This window comes from Pungitius pungitius, chromosome 15, assembly GCF_949316345.1.
Source record: "Pungitius pungitius chromosome 15, fPunPun2.1, whole genome shotgun sequence".
NCBI classification, from domain to species: Eukaryota; Metazoa; Chordata; class Actinopteri; order Perciformes; family Gasterosteidae; genus Pungitius; species Pungitius pungitius.
Window position 1 is genome coordinate 12,972,475 of NC_084914.1, and position 14,420 is coordinate 12,986,894.

A 14,420-nucleotide genomic window follows, 5' to 3' on the forward strand; every position below is an offset into this window, starting at 1 on the left:
CAGGGACATGAAGGAAGCTGCTTTTAGACATCACTTTGCTCCACACTCAAATGTTTGAAACCACCGTTGGATGGATTTCCATGGCATTTGGAACAGACAGTCGTGGTCCCCAGAGGCAGAATCACAATAATGGCGGTCCCCTGGGCTTTGCATTGAACGCCACCAGCAGGTCAAAGTTATCACTTAGCCGGGTGCAACATCTCAACATTTCCATCACGGATTGGCACAAAATACAGAAATTGATTCCCAGAGTACGAGTCCTATTGACATGAATGATCCCCTGACCTTTTGCTTTTTTAAAGCCACCAGCACGTTGACATTTTGGAATGTGAGTGAAATGTCGTGGGAAATTATTGGGGGGATTGCCATGAAATTTGTGATGGACACTGATGTCCCCCTCAGCACGAATTACAATGGCTTTGGTAAAACCCTGAGCTCCTGCACCATTACCCTCCAAAATGCATTTTCAGCCTCAGGTGTATTTTACGTGTATTCTACCTGCTACCTGCGAGCGTGGTTGCATGTAGCTGCAAACATATTGAAAGGTTCGAATATCTTTGCAAATAGAGGTACTAGATGAGTCTTTAGGAAATACGTTTGATGCTCGCTCGCAAGGTCACATTAGGTCGTCTAAAGAGGGTTCCTGACTCCGGCGTTTCATACATTTTTAGAAAAAAAAAGTGCTTGACACTTTCAAGCTGTAGTGGCGTATAGCCACAGGTGATATTTTAATGACACTGGAAATCTGATGATCTAACTAGATTTACTAATCAAAGCCGCCATCAAACTGATCGTCTTCAGCTTGATCCCGATGGATGCTTCTCTTTACGAGTTTTGAAGCGGCTTGAATAAAAAAGTAATCAAACGGGATTGCACTGGGGAGGCTGTGGCACAGAGATGCACGGCGGCAGCCCCCCCCTCCCTAACGCCCCCCTCCCACTCCCCAGGACAATGTAGCCACAACGATTGCACCGATATCTAATGATAACGATGAGCATGCAGTCTCCAGACATCTCCCTGACGCACTCGGCACGTCTTGCAGATTCAGTCACTCACATATTTTGGTTTTTAAATGAAGTCCGTGCTCAAAACTCACTGCTATCTCCTGTTATTGTTTACACAGGGAAATGAGGAAATAAGTGTACTTTTGTGTGTGATAGGAGATCTTGTCCAGAACTCAAGAGTGCCTCCTCCCTAACTCCTCTGTGGGGAATAGCATTATTCTCTGCCTCCATCAGTACCGTAAAGCTTCTTGAATTGGACAACTCCACTCAATTGCCCTCAGCTAATGACTGCTAATCCTATTTGGAAAAGCAGAACAACCTGCAACCAGTTTTTTGAAAAGAGATGCAGACTCGTTTTTTTGAAAATGACATATTTTCTCAACAGCAATGTCAGTGACATTCCTCTGATATGAGTGATCTGGTATGAAATTTGATTCCAGAGAGCTGTCAGGAGCCGCCAGAGACATCTGTGTGTGCCCCCCCCCCCCCCCCCCCCCCCTTGACTTTTTGTAAACAAATGTGGGCCACCGATTCACAAACAAGTATTTGATGTTCCGTGTAAAGTTGTTTGGAGAAACACACAAACCGAACAGAAAATAAATCAGAAGGAAATAGAAAAGATAGCTTCAAAATAAAAACAGAGCCCATTGTTTCTGTTATGTGACATTAAAGGTAGGGTTATCGCAGAGAATGTTTCAAATTCCATGTTGGAAAGAACAAAGGAAGAAACCGGAAAGATCACTCAGCTGTTCAGGCGAGACGGAATTATGCAATTGTCTAGGAAAATGTCAAACACAGATGAATACATCGTGGAGTCGTTCTATAATGTGTCTCGGATGAGGAAAAGTATTGACTAGAAAATGAGTCTGACATATTTTGTCATTCTGGGGACTGTACTTTTATTTCTGGTAGACACAACCCTTCTTTACAATCCGGAGATGGTACATGGCTCTACAGATTATAAAAACAGGTGTTTTAAATGTACGAGGCGCCTGGGACTGTAGAAGGACTCAAGCATCGGACACCTACTCTGACCGCAGATAGATTAAGATCCATGGCGGCTTTTCACAAAACCCATTTCCTCCCAGTGACGCTCAGCAGCACTAATTAACGTGCCACTCTCCCCGGGCCGCCACGGAGTCACAGCGCCACGTTTCACTCGCCGGTGACCCACAGAAGTGAAACACTCGCTTGGTATTTGTCGTCCACGTCGAACACCGGCGGCCTCAGTCGCTCCCTGAGCATCGGAGTAGCATCCTGTTTCATCCTCTGCACGGAGCGGACACAGACTGAATCGGATCGCATCTTATTTGTCCCGCGTGACGTGTTTCCGAATGCATGCAGGCCTTTATCTTAAGTGAGTCCTGGTGGTCCCCAATAACCCTCCTCACTCCTTCAGTCAAGATGAGAATAAACAAGGAAGGAATGAGGACCATTATGAAAAGCATAATCCAAAATGTTTATGGGATTTCTCTATGTCTTTTAACAACATATCACTTTAGTAAAACATTGTTGTAAAAGATGATTGTAGGATAAGCTTTGTCATGTTTATATCCTTCACAAAGGTCTCTTGTGGTTCTATTGTGACTCATCTGGAAGGATCCCTTTCTCTTACTCTGGATACTTCCAAATGAAAGATGCACCTAACAGAGCACACGGTCTCCACCCCCAGCGTGCGTGGTCAGGTTTGCCTGTGCTTTTTGCTCACTTGCTGAACTGAGACTATTTGGGTTTATTCTGCCCTTGAATATGAACAAATTCCCTGTTTAGTCTCTGGATTTATCAGTATCCAAGAGCCCTTATCCAGTGCTACTTCACACGCTTCTGTTATCAATTTCCCACAGTCATGCAGTCACGATGCTTGACTTCTTTTCTTTCTATGGCATTGATCCCGTACGAATTCAATTACAGCTTGTCCCCTGCTGCAGTGGGAGGTTAGAAAGCGGTGTCAACAACTGTCTCTGGGCGAGAGATTCGGGGTTCCGCTCAAGGCCGCTCTCAGCGGTGGATGTTTTTAAGTCAGCGGAGCTGGGCTCATCACAAAGGACGGTGTAACCGCTCTCATGGCCACCCGACTGCGGGCCCTGATGGATGAAAACTTCTGCTCCTTCAAATCTTTCAATTCAACCCAATCAAACATCTAAACCAGATATTGCCATTGTCGTCAGTGTACTTTAAATGAATTAGGGCCGCACCGAATGGTTGTATATTATGTGTTTCTACAATATCGTGATGAATTCACCATTCATTTAGGTAGATATTAAAAACTTGCCTTATTGATATTTTACTCTTGTTTTAAAAACACACATATGTTGCGACATAATAGACCGAATATACAAATTGTCAGATGATGCAAAAGGATTTTTGGCATATTTTATAGCAACAGGAGAATTATTATTTGACCTAAGTGCATACCTTAAAACATCAAATATACTCAACTAATCATTACTATTCCACTTATTAGTATTCTTCATCGAGTCGTAATTGTTCATGAGAGAATATTTTTTTCATCATGTGTGGAAAGGACTATTATTTAAATGATTTACAGACTGTAACATTAGTCTCATTCTCTCTTTGACCGGGCGATTACATCCTTGTGAACCGTTTTCCGGTTCCAAGGATGTAATCTATATCCTCAACAAATCACATGTGTGTGTGTGATTTTCTGGCTTCTTACACGATGCCTCCACCGGATTCCCTTTGTCCGACAGAAATATTTTTCTATTGTTCTGTGGAAGTGACCTGGCATGTAATGGGCCTGATTACACGTTTTTTCAAATCGAAGAATTGTAATTATATGCGGCTACTCCGAGTTATTGATTTGCCTTCAGTGCAAATATAGAATGCACAGCATCGACGTCCGTATTATCCACCGGTTTATCGTGACCTTCTGTAACCTTAAGCAAATGATTTCGGTCTCCTAATCTAAGGCATCCTTCTGAATTTGCTGAGCTTCAACGCAGTTATCTGTCTGATCTTGCAGTCCTGCCCTCGCAATACTTCAATCGCCACGATTGGACACATTAACCTTGTGAAGTCCTTGTTAGTGAGCATTCTGTTGGCGATGAATGCTCGACACGATGCCGTATGTAGTGGAGTTAAATGCGTTCCAGGTGGCTCCACATGCCTCTTTGTAGTGTTCTGTGAATAGAAAACGTGGGAGAGAATTTAGCTGTTTTTCCACTCACAGCCGTGTCAAAACCAACTGCTTCAAGCAGCCACATTAACAGCGATTTAATGAGGGCTCGCCTCGGACTGCCCATCGCTATTACTGCTCTAATTATTCTCAAAGTGCTCGGTGCTGGAACATGATCTGATCTCACGCAGAAACACGCAGAGGTTCTGGAAGTGCATTAAAATCTTAAAGGAACTCAGAGCCTCTTCAGGGGGATGGAGACTTAACGAGCTCAACAGCCTTTGAGTTGCCTGGAGACAGTGGCAGGGTTATAAAGCATTAAGGAAGGAAATCATGTCCCCCCCCTGAACACAGTGAGGGGAGGAAGAAAAAAAAAGAAGAAGGCAGCTGCAGAGACGGTGACTGAGCTGTGGGCGGTGGCTGCAGAGGTGCTCAGGACGTTGGAGGAGCCCGAAGAAGAGGTGAGATTCAGGATCATACGAGCAACGTAATCCACGATCAATAAGACAGTGACATTTAGACAGAGCCCATTTGAAGCCGTTTCTTCACTCAAATCTTTAGGAAACAATTCCCTATAAGATTCCGCTGCTCGGTAAGTCGGAAGGGGGCTCAGAAATGACATTTGGAAGTGCTGCGGTGGCACGCGATTCCTTTTTTTTTTTTAATCAGCGAGTGAATCATAGTGTTTAATGACATACTGTGTCAAGCACTGCCAAGAGGTATATTTCAATTACTAATCTCTTCTTCCTTTTTTTGTCTCCTTCTTTCTGTCTTCCATCTTTTGTACTCTTTAAAAAAAACTCCACATTTTGACAGTTGCGTTGATGGGCTTGTAGGATGGTGTGCTGCCCCGGAGGCAAAAAGCTTCTGTAGTTTGGCACGCGTCCGTCTCTCCTCCCTTCTGCCTCCGTCTGATGGTACCCTCAAAAGCCTTTGGTTGAAAAGTCGAATCCTCCTCCATTATTTCTCCGCTAGAGGTGGGAATCGCCAGAGGCCCCACCACACAATACTTGCGTCACACTGAGATGTCATTGCCATTTACATTTTTTTTCTCATGTGTTGGGTATTGCGATAACATATTTTCTGATGTATAGCTGTTTATAAATTGTTCAGGTTTTACTGTGTTCATCTTCACTTCAATCATTTTTATACAGCAGTATGGGGGAATTTCTCTCTGAAATGAGAAAAGTACTTAATCAGAAAAGGACAGACTTTTAGATTGGCCCGAATGGATCGCCCCCCGGGGGGGGAAGTAGTCTGGGGGCTTACAGAAAATAGTATTTTTGTTATTGTTCTTATATCAGTGACCAAGTTGCCAGTGGGAAAAAAATGAATAAATGGCTGAGCTTGAGGATAAGCACTTAGTTTCCCTCCAGTGATGCAAGCGCACCCCAAGTGCCACGCGTCAGCAGCCGCCTCCCCTCCCCGTGTCTGGCTCACCGCCACCGGTATCTGACTGCAGCGCGTATGAAGATACCAAAGCAATACGTGACAGCTGACTGACGTCTCAGCCTAATCCTCTGAGCAGCAAATACCCCGAAACAACATAAAGAGCAAAACATCAACACCCAGCCTCACTCCTTACATTAACATGAGAGTCGGTTTCATCCACCTAAAGGTGTCATTCCTTTAAACTATGCCCAACAAATATGCGCATCACGGGGGATTGCAGGCCTTCTTCTCCCCGGGTTGACAAGCTTCACGCGGAACAGAGTGGGGGTCCCCCCCCCCCCCCCTCTTTTACCAGAGGTTTAGTTGAGACATTAACGTTCATAAAAAAAACTGTGGCTACTGCACAAATGGCCCTGAATCGTAACGCAAGTAAGACATTATAATGTTTTGGATCTCTCCCCAGGAGCGTTTCTTTAATTGGACTTCTGAATTTGAATTTGATAACCCTAGACGTGTCGGAAGTGATGCCTTGACATTTGACATTCACATCTTCCATCTGGAAGAAAGGCGACTCCTTTGGTGATTTCTGACTTTCTGTTTAATGCCATAATTGGGTGAAGATTGGACTTTGTCCAATACTCATTACCATACAAATGTAAAACATATTCATACTCACCCTCCCTTTCTGTATGACCACAACAAACATTCTCATGCAATGTTATTTAGAAATATTTTTATATATATTTTATATTAGAAATATATAGATTTCACACAATTCCTTACAGAGCCACAAGCAGGTCTGATGTGACTCTCGGTGTTGTTCTTGTGTCCTTTCATTTGTTTTTTAGGTTCATGGAAGAGGCTAACTGCTGATACGAATCCTGGGGGGCGTTTTCTTCATTAAATTTCTCAGCGGCTGACATCCGTTGCTCTTAAGCTCGTGCTCCCCTAGAAGTGCCTCGTCATTCTGTATTATTTGTCAATAAGTAGCCAGGGTGTGTTTAAAAAACAACAACAACAATCATCATAAAATCGTTTGTGTGTATTTGAATATATTATGGGGCGAGTTCAGATGACGGGACATCGCCTGCACAAAATGAAAGCAGTAAATCAGAGGGTGGGGAAACCTTCGGGGGGTGATTGTGACAAACACAGTCTGTGGCTGCTTTGATTGGCATTTGTTTTGATGGCTGCTGAAGTGTCCAGGTGCCCTCTATTTTCTAACCCTCCGCCGGGCTGGGGAGGCGGGAGTCTATGATCGCCTCGTTATTGAAGCCCGTTGAATCCATTATGAAAGAAGGAAGCCGGAGCGACAACCAGAGCTCAGTAGTTCTGACATTCTTCGGGCAGAGACTCTGCAGGGGGAATAGTGTTTCTCGTTTTCATTAGATTTCATTAGATAACGCCTCGCTTTTCTAACAGCAGTTAAAACGATAAAATGATCTTTTTGCACTTCTGCTATATCCTTTGTCCACACAGAGCTGCTACCGACCCTGTGTCGTTTCAGAAAATGAGAAGATGAATATTTAAGAAAACCTGCATGTCGGGGATGAGAGGATTTCTGAGTGTCGCTATATTTCACAAAGCAAAGTAACAGGCAGTACAACTTGAACTAATATAATAAGCTTGATGTATCATACGGTCGACGGCGCTAACATAAAAAGGATATTTGATACGCCCTCCTGCAGTGTACCAGCAGTGCCACCCTGCTGCATTAATCATCAAGGTCCCCAACAGATCCACATGGAACGGGGTCTTTCCTCCGTAGAAAATGTGTTGGATGAAATGTATTTTCACATTTTCCAATAACAAAAATGCACTTAAATGCAGCTGAAATCAATAAGGCCCTTTGTGTAATTACTAATAGGTAACTGTGTTACGACAGAGCGTGCTACTAATCAACTTGCCACTTAGACAGCGTGCGGCGGACTGACGTTATGACGCGGGTTGCCCCGCCCACACCCGCAGGAGCCCCCCCCACGCGACAGCCCACCCGCCCGTCCCTGTGATGAGCCGTTGCATTTGTAGTGATGGGAAGTGGAATCATTAATCCCGTTGCACCGCCTTGTTTAATGGCAGGCGAAACACTGGTTTTATATGCAGGTAGCAACAGGTAGCCGGTGTTATGTTAATTTGCATTACCCATAAAAAATAAAGCACCCTTGGTAAGCTGCTTTAACTTTAACGTATTTTTAAACTCACATGGCACAATGAAAAAGAAGAGCCGAGCAGCATTAATGACCTGAAAGAACAAGGTGAGCGAGGGGCACTAATTGCAGCACATCAAAATAAATATGAGCAGAGATCTACAAGTATCACTGAAGAACCCTTTTGCTTTAGGGCTCGGTCAAAGTCAAAGACTTAAACAAGGCCGCACATCAGCCCAGATCCCTAATTATTGACGGGGCCCACGTGTGCATTAATGGGGATAATCACATGACCTGTTCTAGTGACAATAAATAATACGGCAATGAGAAGAAGAGATGGCCAACAGTCTGTTGAGCAATACACAACAATCATTTGCAAAACACACACTGATGACGCCACCTGTTCGGTGTACGCGAGGTAGCGACGCGGGAGGAAGAGGGCGGTCTTCTGGAGCGAGGGAGTCGCCGGTCAATCGGAAAATCCGTCCGCCCGTCCGTCATCTGCTTGATCAATCTGTCTGTGTCGGCGCCGGGCAGCCCGAGAGGTTGCGCCCTGTCGTGTGGATGGCGGAGAGTCGGCCCTCAGTGGAATATAATTGATGACAAACCATATTGACAGTGGCATCGACTCCACCGACGGGGGGGGGACGGGGGGGGACGTCCTCATTAGACGGGCTGCACAGCATCAAGCCGTCGCTGCGTTTCCTCCGTGTTCACCACACGGACATTTATAGGCGGAATAGGATAATGGATGAGTGACTTGCCTCCGTTTACATGGGGGTTCTTACAGCAGAGCCATCTCAGAGACACACTGCAAAACACACACTGATATAGGAGACATTGTCAATGTAGCTGGGGAGGAAATGACACTCCAATCGACACTATAATTTAGAATGTCCTTGAAAACTTCTGTACATTTAGCCATTGAACAATTGTGCAAACCGATGTAAGATCCCCAAAATGCGATGAATTAGTCAAGTGGAGAGGAGAGGTGCAGTGTGTTTAACTGAGTAAGGGCTGCCACCTAGACAGCAATATCCTCTAACATTAGCCACTGTAAGCTACCACATATACCAGAACTGATGTGGCTTCAGCCTGTCACGGGGTTCGGGCTGGAGCAGGTTGCAGAAGGAGGCAGGCAGGCAGGACTCAGACGCAGGGTCTTCCGACAAAGTGCTCTTTATTCCAAACTCAAAGGAACGTGCACCAACGAGGACTGACAAAGACAATGACGCGACAAAGGACAACTGGCACACAGGGCTTAAATACACAAGGGAGGTGCAGGTGATTGGACACAGGTGGAATCAATCAGGCAATCACAGGACAAGGCAGGAAGTGAAGTTACCCAGGAACACAAGAGACATGAAAACTACAAAATAAGACATAGAGCAGACCCAAACCGTGACAGAACCCCCCCCTCAAGGACCGAATTCCAGACGGTCCTAAAGGGGGGCAGAACCATGAAAATCAGACAAGGGGCGGGAGGGTGGGGACCCGACAGCTATGGTCCGGCGGCCTGCCAGGGCGGCGGCCGGGCCTCAGGGTCTCGGGGGGTCTGCCGGGTCGGCGGCCGGGCCTCAGGGTCTCGGGGGGTCTGCCGGGTCGGCGGCCGGGCCTCAGGGTCTCGGGGGGCGCCGAGCTGTGCGGCTGCGGCGTCGTCGTCGTGGCGGGGGGCGCCGAGCTGTGCGGCGTCGTCGTCGTGGCGGGGGGCGCCGAGCTGTGCGGCTGCGGCGTCGTGGCGGGGCGCGCCGAGCTGTGCGCCGTCGTCGTGGCGGGGGGCGCCGAGCTGTGCGCCGTCGTCGTGGCGGGGGGCGCCGAGCTGTGCGGCGTCTTCGTGGTGGGGGGGGGCGCCGAGCTGTGCGGCTGCAACCCAACCCCTGACCCCACCCCCCCCTCAAGGGCCGGATCCCAGACGGCCCCCAGGGGTGGGGGGGAGAGGACCAAGGGATGGGAGGGAGGGGGCACGATCAGGGGTCGTGGGGACGGGGCTGGAGACTGGAGTCTGGGGGCCGGAACGGGCAGAGACTGGAGTCTGGGGGCCGGAACGGGCGGAGACTGGAGTCTGGGGGCCGGAACGGGCGGAGACTGGAGTCTGGGGGCCGGAACGGGCGGAGACTGGAGTCTGGGGGCCGGAACGGGCGGAGACTGGAGTCTGGGGGCCGGAACGGGCGGAGACTGGAGTCTGGGGGCCGGAACGGGCGGAGACGAGACTCTGGGGGCCGGAACGGGCGGAGACGAGACTCTGGGGGCCGGAACGGGCGGAGACGAGACTCTGGGGGCCGGAACGGGCGGAGACGGGACTCTGGGGGCCGGAACGGGCGGAGACGAGACTCTGGGGGCCGGAACGGGCGGAGACGGGAGTCTGGGGGCCGGAACGGGCGGAGACTGGAGTCTGGGGGCCGGAACGGGCGGAGACTGGAGTCTGGGGGCCGGAACGGGCGGAGACTGGAGTCTGGGGGCCGGAACGGGCGGAGACTGGACTCTGGGGGCCGGAACGGGCGGAGACGGGCGTCTTGGGACCCGCTCAGGCTGGAACGGGCGTCTTGGGGCCCGCTCAGGCTGGAACGGGCATCTGGGGGCCGAGTCGGGAGCCGGGACTGCGGGGGTTCGTCGGCTCCTTCTCCTCGGATTGAGGAGGTCCCGGAGCCTGAAGCATTCATCCTGGTAGCTCCTGGGGCCAACAACGACATTAGTTTTCCATTGAAAAAATGGGCTTCTTACGTCGAGGTAGTCAGGCCCCAGGTCGCTCCAGGAGTCCGCTGGCATGCCGGTGTTTCGCCGGGCAGCCTGCTGCATGCTCCGTGGTCCCCCAAACGCAAGGCGAGTTCCCAAATATTTTTCATTTGGGTAAAACCCTGCTGAGTCCTTCCTTGGTCGCGTCATTCTGTCACGGGGTTCGGGCTGGAGCAGGTTGCAGAAGGAGGCAGGCAGGCAGGACTCAGACGCAGGGTCTTCCGACAAAGTGCTCTTTATTCCAAACTCAAAGGAACGTGCACCAACGAGGACTGACAAAGACAATGACGCGACAAAGGACAACTGGCACACAGGGCTTAAATACACAAGGGAGGTGCAGGTGATTGGACACAGGTGGAATCAATCAGGCAATCACAGGACAAGGCAGGAAGTGAAGTTACCCAGGAACACAAGAGACATGAAAACTACAAAATAAGACATAGAGCAGACCCAAACCGTGACACAGCCTTGACTTAAATAGCTTACATTTTCTTCAACGGCAGCAAAGTTCAACTTTCTCTCACAAATTGACCTCAAATATTGCCCCGGCGTACGTCTGTACGTGTGTGGCTGTGATGTTACTGTTTATGCCTCTGTGCGTGTGACCATCACACAGCTTTTTATTATGACATGATAAAACTAGAGGTTCAGCCATAGGTCTACTATCAAAAGATAGAATCCAGAAATGAGATGATCTTCACATTTACTGGTATAATTGTTTGGGTGTATACCACGTAACTGGAACATCAATGGTTGCATATTATATATCGTATTCATGTCTATTGAGCTGGTTGCAGGGTTAAATCTATTCCCTGTTCAGAATGCGGGTTCATGTGCTTATAGGACAGGGGCGTGTACACTAATACCGCTGTGATGGAATGACTGGGGCCGGAGTAACACAGTGTGCTACATTCAGTGAACTCAGAGCGCATGTGAGTAACGTGGAATCTCAACACACACACCTTCGACACGCTTCTACGAAGCGAGTAGAGTTTGTCAATTCGGTGACGTTGAAGAACACCAAAGTCTCGCTAGCTGAAGATTAAGCTGCATTCTTTGCCTTCTTTAACGAGTGGGAGGCGCACAATGAAGACGGTATAATTAAGATTACCATCACTGGTGGTGCTCATGGACAATTTGGGAGAAAACTGAAGACAATGGGAACGGTCGTTGAAAACGTCATCATCAATGTGCGGACAGGAAGGGGAGAAGGAATCAAAGAAGCCGATTTCACGCTCGACATTGAACATGATGATAATGATGAAGAAGAAAAAAACGGACTCAAGAAGAAGAAGTCCCAGCAGCTTTCAGAACCCACTGTCAAGAAAAGTACAGTGTTTGAAAGACATATTTCTCAGCACACCTTATATGAGAATCTGCCACCATAGAGAAATATGGGCCTGAATTCAGGTAAAGGAAGATTGGGAATTTTGCATCTTGGACAATGACATGATCAGAGACCAGATTGCATTTGGTTTGAATGGACATCCGCTCGAAAGGGAGACTTTTTATATGGCAAAATTCTACGTGAGAGAAGCTCGAAGTCACATGTCGAGCTGCAGAGACCACTGGAGCACAAGCGATGAGTGCAGCTACCCAGAAGACAGCTGTGTAAGGAAAAAAGAAACACACAAGGACAACTAACCCCGGCATAAAGGACAAGAACAGCCCATTCCACACACAGAACGGTTGGGTGGGCGAGCGAGGAGAGACACATCCCTGCAGCCGTTGCGAGACAGCCACTTGCACACTCGCCTGTCCCCGACACCGTGACCCCGTAGACACTCGGCTGACACCACTTCGGCCCATCGGAGTGAGAGCGATGCTGCTGCCGGGCACGGCGCGAAACAGACATGCTGCTGGAGCTACATGCGGCTCAGGGAGGCCACCAAAAGCACCAAAGCACTGGATGGATGGATGGATGGAAGGAAGGAAGGAAGGAAGGAAGGAAGGAAGGAAGGAAGGAAGGAAGGAAGGAAGGAAGGAAGGAAGGAAGGAAGGAAGGAAGGAAGGAAGGAAGGAAGGAAGGAAGGGCCGAGGCCGGGTGGAACATGGCAGCTGCGCTTCCAGGCCGGGCCCCAGGGGGCGCTTATTGATCCCACACAGACGTCCTCTCAGCTCCTCTGGTTCCAAATGCTAACGTCTTCTGTTGTTGGCATTACCCAGAAGGACTGGATGTTTCAAACAGCACTTCTCCAGCCCGCAGCGCCTGAGGGTGCCCACTCATCTCTCAAATCGGCAAAAAACACACCACAGCAGCGGTGCCACTGGAGAGGAGCAAAGCGGGCCTCTGGAGCTGCACCTCGGGCAGCACTGTTGACGTGGCGATTGGCTTGCAGAGGGACGAGCACCCGCTATGACAGCGTCAGCAACTACAGACGAGGCGGACGCCACCCGAGGGGGGGGACACCACGCAGCACCCAGATGAGCTCAACTGGAGGATGAGCGAAGCAGAGAACTCGAGCCACGAGAGGACGGATCAGTGGAGCGAGAGGTAAAGGTCCTTAAAAGAGAGATATTAGTGTTATAAACCATGCAAAAAGCTAAAATGTTCTTGAATTGTTGACAGACAAGGGGATAAACCATCTGTGCGATGTATGATGCTGATGCAGAGTAACACAGTGCACCATGTTTGTATCTTCACTTCAAAGCACATGCATCCAAAGTCAAGCCTCTGTATGTGGAGTTATTACAGACAGTTTGGAATCATTTCCGTTATCCTCTATGTATTTTTTGTCAAATTTCATCGCTGCTACATGATCTACTGTTTAAATACCAAAGTTACCCACATTTCTTTTCCTAACACAATGAAATGTAAACAACAACCCTCTCAAACAGCAAATGGACAAAGTTCTTATTATTATGATCGCTGCTGATTCAAAGCGGGCGTCAGCACGTCGTCCTGCTGCGACCTCCAAACACCAACCTCCTCTCTTCTGTTGTACTTCAGAGTTTGTTCCAACGGGTTTGCAGTGACCCTGCATATTATTTATTATTTATTATGTTATTGTTTTTGCATGGCGCCTTGCCATGTGGGCGCAGCTGGGAGCATCCCGTCCTGGCATGTCAAAGGGCGTTGACATCAATATTTGCTGCCCGGCATGAGTGTTGTTGACATATTCATACGTGATGATAAAAAAAGGTTACCTTTCTAAAATTAGACACCATCCCTGAGAATTAAACCATTGAGTCTCATGCTATATTAATCATTTGAATGTAAATTAAGTATATCTTTTTTGAATTATTTTTTTCCTTGACTATTTGAATACATAATTTTCCTTGTATAATTTATTCAATACCAATATTAATACTTCATACTTACTTAATAATCTGCACCCTTTCAGCCGCATAAAGAAATGCAGCAGATTTGCATTTTAATTCATCCTCGCCAGCAGGGACACAGTTTCTCACTTGTTTATGATTGGGCCATAATTCTGAAAGGCGCCGTTCAACCCCCTCGGCGTGTCATGTTTAATCAGCAGGCTGTGCCATGAAGAAGATGTAGGCTGGTGCTTACCTAAGACAAATGGCACCTCTTCACATCCTTAACTCGCATCCCCTTAAGTTTGACTCGAGAGGCAGCCGCCCCATGCCGCACCGTGTCTTTCCTCTGCCGTAAACAAAATCACCCACCCACCCGCCATGAAGTGTCTGACAATCTGTCTGATGTCATGTTTCGCACAAAGAGCGATTTCTTGACGGGCCGGGCTCGCGGTGACAGCCATCTTGCATACGATTTGGAGCCGCTATCGGGATTCCGAGCGACAATAACCCTGTTGATTCTCTCGCACGGGCAGGAAAGAAAAAGATTGTTCCGTTGAGAGGTGTTTGTTATTGTTCAATCAAAGCCATAGAAAACACAGCAACAGGGGGGGGGGGAACACTAGTTTCAAAGGACACACCGGCAGGGTTTGACGTAAGCGTAAGTCAATGTGCTGACAAATAGGAAATGGGCTCATAGAATTGATTGGTGCTCATTATTAAGGGTGAGATGCTCATAGTAGTCCT